Source organism: Betta splendens, chromosome 16 (assembly GCF_900634795.4).
Source record: "Betta splendens chromosome 16, fBetSpl5.4, whole genome shotgun sequence".
Taxonomy (NCBI): domain Eukaryota; kingdom Metazoa; phylum Chordata; class Actinopteri; order Anabantiformes; family Osphronemidae; genus Betta; species Betta splendens.
The window spans coordinates 4214835-4223061 of record NC_040896.2 but is presented as its reverse complement, the minus strand read 5'-3'; the positions used below and the strand labels follow the sequence as shown (position 1 = coordinate 4223061).

General features: G+C 39.8%; 1 long non-coding RNA gene across 2 annotated transcripts; it reads right to left on the bottom strand.

Moving 5' to 3' along the window:
- Positions 1-5999: 5999 nt before the first annotated feature.
- Positions 6000-7984, bottom strand: LOC129603139 (uncharacterized). Of its 2 annotated transcripts, none has more exons than XR_008692799.1 (2): positions 7505-7984; positions 6000-6637 (listed from the first exon to the last, which is right to left on the bottom strand). It is a non-coding gene; the product is annotated as an uncharacterized LOC129603139 (long non-coding RNA). The 2 variants fall into 2 exon arrangements; XR_008692798.1 differs by having other exon boundaries at positions 6000-6301.
- Positions 7985-8227: the final 243 nt, after the last annotated feature.

Here is an 8227-nt window from a genome sequence, read left to right as displayed (position 1 = left end):
GCACGGTATTAAGGGACAGACGGGGAGCAGGCAATCTCAGGTCCAATAGACAGGCAAGGTTCGGTACACAGAAGATCACGGTGACGGTACAGACAAGGGCTAGGCAAACTCACGGTCAGATGTTCAAGCAAGGTTCTTATCCAGGCAAAGGTAACAAACAAGGTTCAGGCAGGATTCAGTAGTCAAGGGAGTCAGGATCAATACACGGGAGACAAGATACTAAACGCTGGAAAGTAGTACTGAACTTAACAATCTGGCAACTGGAGTCTGTGAGAGGTGGAGGCTATATACCGGTGCTGATTAATTAACTGCTGACAGATGTGCTGAATGATCCGGGAACTGAACTGAGAAACAGGTAGTATTACAAAATAAAGCAGGAAATAGCATGAACTATGACAGGTATGCTCTTTATTGTATTACATTTTTAATTTTTTTTGTTTAATTAGTAATATCTAGATTAAGCCATTTCTAATTTGATTTTGCTTGCATTTATTCTTTGTGTTTTAGTGTTTACTTGTGACATAAGACAAGACCAGTCATCATGAATAACATTTCATTTGTTACAGCGTTTTAAGGGACCACGTATAAAACCTTAATATTCTATGCATTTAATGTTGAAGTTAACCATTCTGACTTCTCTGCTTATTTGAGTACCAAAGTGATTGTTACATGTGTACTGTGTTATGGTGTGATGGAACTTTGAGCTTGATGAAAAGAGGAAACCTTAGTTATACCAGATTTAGGAGCAGTCCAAATCAAACTATCACAAGCAATCCTTAATTGACTAATGATATTATTAAATACTATACTATATACTATTAAATTAGATTCCAGCCTGTTTCCTTTTTTGGCTAGTTTAGTAGCGCTGACGTTTTGAAACACCTTGGAAAGTCCAGCCTGGCTGACTGTTACTTTGCTGACCCCGAGCCATCATCATCACCGCGGGCGACGATTCTTGGCCCAGAGGCGTCAACCTGGATGAGAGAGGGCACGCCTGCTCAACCAAACCGGTAACGGCAGACCCTGCACAGCAACCTACAGCTCCAAACTAAGGCAAGACAGACATCTCTAATCGTCTCAGAAGTCTGGTGTTTCTCAAAGCGCTAAAATTAAAAATTCCAAATGCATTAGTTATCCTTAGATTTGTATAAGTTAGAAACAAATACTATTTTCTCTTGATCAAAGCCATCACACACTCAGGTCTTGACCATTCCTTTTGCTTTCACTCATTGATTCATTCACTTTTGATCATCTCATTCTGATTGTTTTCTCATTTTCTTTTCTGTTTATTTGAATATTTCCATATTAGGTTAGTCATATATCCATTAGTGTTAGATTAATAAAACGTTAAAAGGAATCTGTTTTTGTGTGCATTGTTTTTCAGATTTAAACAGAGGTCACTGAACCGCGACAAGAATTCACGACATTGGAGACTGATTTGGTTTTATCGCAAGAAAGTTGTTATTGTTGTTCATAACTGGTAACTCAAGTCTTAAAAGGGACCTGCACAATCATAAACAACTATTAGGTGACACTTACCCCCCACACACCCCATTCTAGAGATGGAGTATTCTAGCAGAACATTCACACCAGTCTCATCGTGTGCAGGGGAACACTTTGGCTTCATTATTGGGGATTGCAGGACTGCAGATTTAATGGGATTCAATTTTGTGTGAGCGTGTGTTGGGGGGGTTCCGAAGTAATTTCTGAAGTGGCTCTAGGTGTAGGCTGACACAGCAAGAAAGGAATGAGGTACAGATACAGCTACAGGGTATGTAGTTTGACAATAGAAGTGTCAGACTGGCTTACAGGGGAGGCTTTACTGCCAATCGGACTCGGTCAATGTCAGCACTTCATCGAAGAAGCACAAAAAACACAGATGTACTTGCAGTGTGTCTGCTAGTGACAATTCCTGTGAAGTTCTCTCTGTAGTTGTGGGGGAGAGACCTCTTTGCACTTTTTTATAGAGATTCAGATATAAATTTGACTGAATGATTTTATTTTTTATAGTCCCTCCATGTGTAGGCCTGTGGAAAGTGTGCTTCTCTTCTGTCAGGCAGCTGTTTTAGGTGAGCCGTTTTTTTCCTCTTTTTGCAACAGTTTATCGGAATCTGTGACTTGTTAATTTCAGCAGCTCTGCATGTGTCTAAAGGATTTGCTAAGGTGAAGTTTGGCTCTCCTTTTGCAGTTACTCTTTAAACAATTGATCACTAACACAATTTTGTGTTTTCTGACCAGAGAACTACAGTAACTGCTATGTAACTATTCCTGAATAGCCTGCAGTGCTGAGCACACTTATGGAGTCAATTTAGGGTTGCATTAAATTTGTGCGTGCGTAACCAGATCTGTGCGTATGAACCGTCCTGTGCGTGTGTAACCAAATGCATGCATGCCTAACCAGATTTGTACCTGTAGACTTAGTGGGGCTTTACCATACTTGCACATACAATTTGGGATGTTTATTACACCCAATTACCTTAAGAAAACAATTAAAACAATTACACACAAATCGTAGCTAAATTTAAAAGTGACTCAAATTTGACTCCATGATCTGATTGGCCAAAGAATAATTATAATATTAATTCAATTTCAATTCAATTTTATTTCTATGGCGCCAAATCACAACAAGGTTATTTCAAGGCACTTTACAAAGTAAGGTTTAAGACCTAGACTAAAGGCTAAACCCAACAGATCCCACATACAGCAAGCCTTTAATTTGACAGCAAACTGGAGAGGAAAAACTCGCTCTCTAACGAGGAAGAAATCTCCAGCAAAACCAGGCTGGATGTGGGCAGCCATCTGCCTTGACCGGTTGGGGTGAGGGCATAGACAGAAAGAGAAAAGCACAGCAACTACAACAAGCAACAACAGAGCACAGGCAGCATGGAGCGACCAGGGACTGGATACAGGCAGGATGGTTAGATCCGCAGCTGCCAATCACAGACACATAGCTCTAAGTCCAATGACACCTGTAGGTGAGGACAAAGTGAAAGAGAGAGAGAGAGCGAGGGAGAAGCACAACTAGTTGAGAGAAAAACACAAGGTTAGTTAAACTTGGAACAATGATAGGAGGTTAGTGGACATAAGAGGTAGAAGGAAACAGATGAGCTTAGTGTATAAATCAAGTCTCCCAGCAGTCTATGTCTATTGAAGCTTAAGAGATAGTTCCTGTGACTAACAATCTTTGACAGTGAACCACCTGAACCACCTCTAACTATAAGCTTTATGAAAAAAGGAAGGTTTTAAGCCTGATCTTAAAGGTCGAGAGTGTGACAGCTTCATGAATCTGAACAGGGAACTGGTTCCACAGGAGAGAAGCTTGGTAGCTAAAAGCTCTGCCTCAGGTTCTACATTTAAAGACTCTAGGAACCACAAGTAGCCCAGCGCTCTTAGAATGAAGTGTTCTGCTGGGAGCATATGGAACTAGGAGAATTTTAAGATAAGAAGGAGCTTTAAGGTGAGTAGGAGAGTTTTAAATTCTATCCTACATTTTACAGGCAGCCAGTGCAGAAAAGCTAATGTAGGAGTAATGTCATCTTTCTTTCTAAGTCCTGTGAGAACTTTGGCTGCAGCATTTTGAATTAGCTGGAGGCTTTTTAAGGAGCTGTTAGAACATCCTATGAGAAAGGAGTTACAGTAGGCCAGCCTAGAGGTAACAAATGCATGAATCAATTTCTCTGCATAGTTCTGAGAGAGGATGTTTTTAATTTTAGCTTTATTTCTAAGTTGAAAGTAGACGGCTCTGGACATTTGTTTAATGTATGATGTAAAAAAGAGATCCTGGTCAAAGATGACACAAGGTTCCTTACCGTAGAATCTAATGTTATGCCATTCAGGGTGGCTATCTGACTCAATAGTGTCTTTCTCTGAATTTTAGGCCCAATAATAAGAATTTCAGTTTTATCTGAATTTAGTTGAAGGTTGTTTTGGGACATCCAGGATTTGATGTCTTTTGAACAACTTTGAATTCTGAGTAATTGAATTGTTTCATTTGATTCCAAAGACATATATAGCTGAGTATCATCAGTAAAAAAATGAATTTATAGAATGCTTTCTAATAATCTCACCTAGAGAAGACATGTATAGGCTGAACAGAATTGGACCAAGTGTGGTACTCTATAGCTAATCCTTGTGCATGTAGAGAATTTGTCATTAACATGAACAAACTGGAATATGTTCAACAAATAGGATTTAAACCATCCCAGTGCTGTTCTTTTAATTCCGATTCTATGTTCTAGTCTCTGTAATAGAATGTTATGATCAATTTTATCAAATGCAGCACTAAGATCTAACGGGGCAAGGACATAAACTAACCATTGTCTGAAGCCAAGAGAAGATCATTAGTGAATCCAACCAGAGCTGTGTCTGTGCTATGATGTTTTCTAAATCCTGACTAAAATGACCGTGTAGCTACATGACAATGAGGCAAAAGATGATAGAATCATCTGCTTAAATCTGGCAACAGCATTGTCAGATAAGCATCTGCTAAAGTGAGATTTCTGTTCAGCTGCTGTAAGGTCAATTATGGTAAATTTAAAAGTTAATAAGAAATGGTCAGATAACAGACGGTTTTGGAGAAGAACTATTATATCATGAATTTCAACTCTATATGTTAGAACAAGATCGTTAGTTACTGTCAACATCTAAATGAATGTAAAGTCTCCCACTACAATGACTTTATCTGTGCTAAGAACTAAGTCAGATAAGAATTTAAAGGAGTCATATCATACTTTTCATTCTAAAGAATATTGGACTTTAATGTCTCAGTAAGGTCTCTGTAAATTTTCATCCCATGAAACCCTTTAGATCGTCCACACTGCCCCTGTCAATATGTGGTTCTCACTCCCCATCAGCAAACGCTGTGTTTTCTGGGCGTGTCGCAAGCGAAGCTGCTCGCCACACCTCTGTGCGGAAGCGCATACCTTTTTTGTTGTTGTTTTTTTTTTTTTTTTTAATTGGCTCCATGGATACGAGCCACTGCACTGTTAGGATACAATAGGTGGCAGTAGTGCGACATTGAGAACGCAATCCACCGCAATCCTCCACAGAAGAAGACCCACTACAGGACTGCGCAACATTAGCCAGCTTAATTCGTAGCGTTGTAGAACCATACGTCTACGATCCCGAATCTGACCCTGAAGCTGAAGAGGAGGCTGTTGAAGTCGCCACATTTCGGCTGATGCAAGATGTGTCTCATTGGTAATGTCGCACTTACTTTAATTTAATTGATTTATGTAATTTGCAAAGTGACTAGCGGTTGCTAATGCGTATGCTAAATGGCGTGTGCAGCTTGAATATTCACAACACGACTTACCTGGAAAACTCTCGTTAATAGATAACACTACTTTAGCTCACGTTATAAAAATAAATAAGTTTGAGAGCATAGCTGAAATAATATAAATACATTTTACATATTTCACTGTTTTGTCTTACTTGTGCTGCTGCTCTGACAATTTTATTTAAAAAATGTGCATTAATATTTAGAGCAATCACTGCATGACCTTCCTGGGAACAAAAAGCATTGGTTCAAATTATATATTGACCTAACGTATTTTTACTGCTTTTAATTATGTTTTTTGTCATTCTTGATAAATCTGACAGTAATATGTCTCTGTATCTAAAGTTGTTACAGGTATCTAGTCTACAGAGGCTAGTGAGCTGGTGCTGAGGATTCCTGGGGTGAAGAATCTGAGTTGCCATCTCTTCATGCTTGGGTTCTAGAAGAAGGCAGTTTCCTGATGGATAAAACACTAAAACACTTATAGTATGATTGATGTAGACCACCTGTGGAATAACTCCTTTACCATTTGAGTAAAAATGTGTTTTTTGTGAGTGCAACACTCATTTTTTTATTTTATTTATAATTTATATGCTTTTTATTTATGGCCGCTTCAACTTTATATCTTAACATATTAGAAAGAGAAAAACATGTAATTTCAATACTATGATTTCCTAAATAAAAGCGTTTTACCTTCAGAAACAGAGTTTAGTGAAATACATAATAGTTAAAGCCAACTTTATTGTAAACCAAAAAAATACACCACTACTCCAAAGCTAGAACAAACTGTTACCTTCACACTCCAATGTGCAATGTATAGGTTACTGAGTTAATTAAGAGGTCTGGGGGTTTGAGGTCAGAAGCTTTTGCAGGGCCTTGCAGACGAAATGCATGAAAGTAGGGTAAACAGGGAGATGTGGTGATCCTTGTTCTCATCACTATTTGGAAGACTGAGCGGAAGCAGTCCTCTACCAGATGGAAGCTGTGGCTGTCCTCGCCATCACCTCATCAAAACAAAAGGTACTGCAATCAGAATTGTAGATTAGTGAAATGTTCATTATTATGTAGGTCAAAACCTTCTCTAATGTAAGAACACACAATACCAGACAAAAAATTAAACCAAACAAGAGGACAGGCCTGTCTGTGCTAAAACAACAGATAAACAGTTGTTACAATTCAAATATAAAATCTAAACAGTATATACCAATTAAAATCTTCTATTACCTATCTTACTGTTGGTACATACAAACTTACATACCTTTACTCTTGAGCTGGGCAGCAGATGTCCGTGTACCAACAGTCTGCAGTGATTTCTCTGTTTGACAGCCTCCTTGCATGTGGGAACTGGGATTTGCCCTCCTACAGTATAGAAAAGACTGTTACATTTACTGTAAATTGTATTGGTCCTACAAATATAATGGCTATGGTACAAGCTATAGGTAACTGGTATAGTAGAGATGTGACTAATTAGCAACTAAGCTTGAAACACAACACAGTAATCATTCCAACTAATCATGTTAGAATTTGATAGAACAATGACATAACCCCAAATCACAAGTTGATTTAGGCTGTGACACAGGACGGGGTAATAACAAACATAACCGCGTTCATCTGCAGGTTCTTTTTGTAGCGATCGACCAGCTGTAGCTCTAAAGTGCAAATGCCTAAAGGCATGCTAACGGCTAACGCAACACACAAACATGAGCGGCAGCACGTCAACAGGTCAACAGGACAAAAGCTCGATCCACCGCTCCCTGCCTGTCGCCGATCGAAGGCCCATCGCTATTAGCTGTTCCCCACACAGGTGTGTGACTGCGCCAACTCAGAGTAGCACATTTGAAAGGGACAAAGGCTCGGTTGACTCACTGTAGCCGTTAGCGACGCTAGCGATTAGCTTGTCTCACATGTGGGTTACTGCATTTTAAACAGACCCAACTAACATATTTAGATATCACAAGTATCAAGCACAAACTTACTACAGCGAGCTAGACCCACCGCTCCCTGCCTGTAGCCGCTCAATGCCGTTACGATAAACATTAGCTTTTCTCCACACAGGTGTGTGGCTGCAGGAGCCCACATGAGCACATTTGAAGGGGACAAAGGCTCGGTCGACTGACTGTAGCCGTTAGCATAGCTAGCTAGTAACTTGCCTCACACATAGGTTACTACATTTTAAACGGACAAACTAACATTTTAAAACATTATAAATATCAAGCATGTACTTACTTCAGTGAGTGGATGACGGACTTTAGGAATAGATCCTTTTTTCCAACAGGAGCCGTGAAACAAATCCAGCATTGTACGCACCCTCGTTTGAAATGCACATACGTATAAATGCTGAGGCAGTGTTTCTGGCACCGGTCCGTTAAAAATAAAAGTGACCCACAAATCCTCACTTGTTGATCCCTTGGTAAAGTGAAGAGACTTTGGTGTTGGTTAGAACACCTAAGAACTGAACTATTTCTATGGGAGGACTTGGGCGCTGCCGTGCTTGTCTGTTCACGGTGAGTGAGAGGGGGGAAATGGCGGAAGTCCAGTTTTGGTTCGGGATCATTGTGGGGGTGGTGGTTCAGGATTTGCAGGGAGAACTTTCAACCAGTATGACGAAACCTGGGGAACGGCCTCAGAGTAGGTCGTGGCTGTTTTCATTGGATGAGAAAATTTACGTTTTCAAAATGTGAAAAAAGCAGGAAATGCATTTCTACCGTGCTCGGGTGTGTATATGTGACCCATAGAGTCATAGGGACGCTCCAAAATGTCTAAAAAGTGGATTTTGCATGATATGAGCCCTTTAAAGAATTCAGTTAAGTACTCTGAATATGGAGCAGGAGGGTGGTAAATAATACAAAACACAACTGGCTTCTGGGTTTTAGAGTCTGGGTGGGAAAGGCTCAGCGTGAGGCTCTCAAATGAGTTATAACTATGTTTAGGTTTAGGAGTTTAGGAATT